Below are 791 nucleotides of genomic sequence, written 5' to 3' on the forward strand. Positions count from 1 at the left end.
TTGTCATCAAATTTGAACCCTCTCAAGGTATGGACAAAATGAATAATGTCAGATATAATCCATTTCTAATATTTGCCGTAGGACACATGACACCACCTTCGAGGATCATGCAGCAAAGTGGTCCCCTCACCTACTGCATGACCACTTCCGGAGTGTCACACTGACCGACCATCCAATTTAGCAAATGGCAATACCCAATTTATCCCTACTGTGAAAGGCAGATTTCCTAAAATGAACACTTATGTGAAAAATTCAACAACTGTGGTTTATGCTTAACAAAAGTGACTATCCATCAAAAGCCAATCAGGCATGGCTGTGTCGAAAAATGTGTCATACTCCCAGAAAGAGTGGCACTGTACGTCTATGTCCACTTATGCACAACAAACGTGGTACCCCATCCAATGTTGCTGTGCAACAAATGTGCCTATGATTAGCAAAATATGGCATTTCTACAGATGCAGCATAATATGGCCTACAGATGTTGTCCCGAATTCAGCAACCGTGTCATGTTGTCATCAAATTTGAACCCTCTCAAGGTATGGACAAAATGAATAATGTCAGATATAATCCATTTCTAATATTTGCCGTAGGACACATGACACCACCTTCGAGGATCATGCAGCAAAGTGGTCCCCTCACCTACTGCATGACCACTTCCGGAGTGTCACACTGACCGACCATCCAATTTAGCAAATGGCAATACCCAATTTATCCCTACTGTGAAAGGCAGATTTCCTAAAATGAACACTTATGTGAAAAATTCAACAACTGTGGTTTATGCTTAACAAAAG

The sequence above is a fragment of the Lottia gigantea genome (genome assembly GCF_000327385.1).
Source record: "Lottia gigantea unplaced genomic scaffold LOTGIsca_733, whole genome shotgun sequence".
NCBI lineage: Eukaryota > Metazoa > Mollusca > Gastropoda > Lottiidae > Lottia > Lottia gigantea.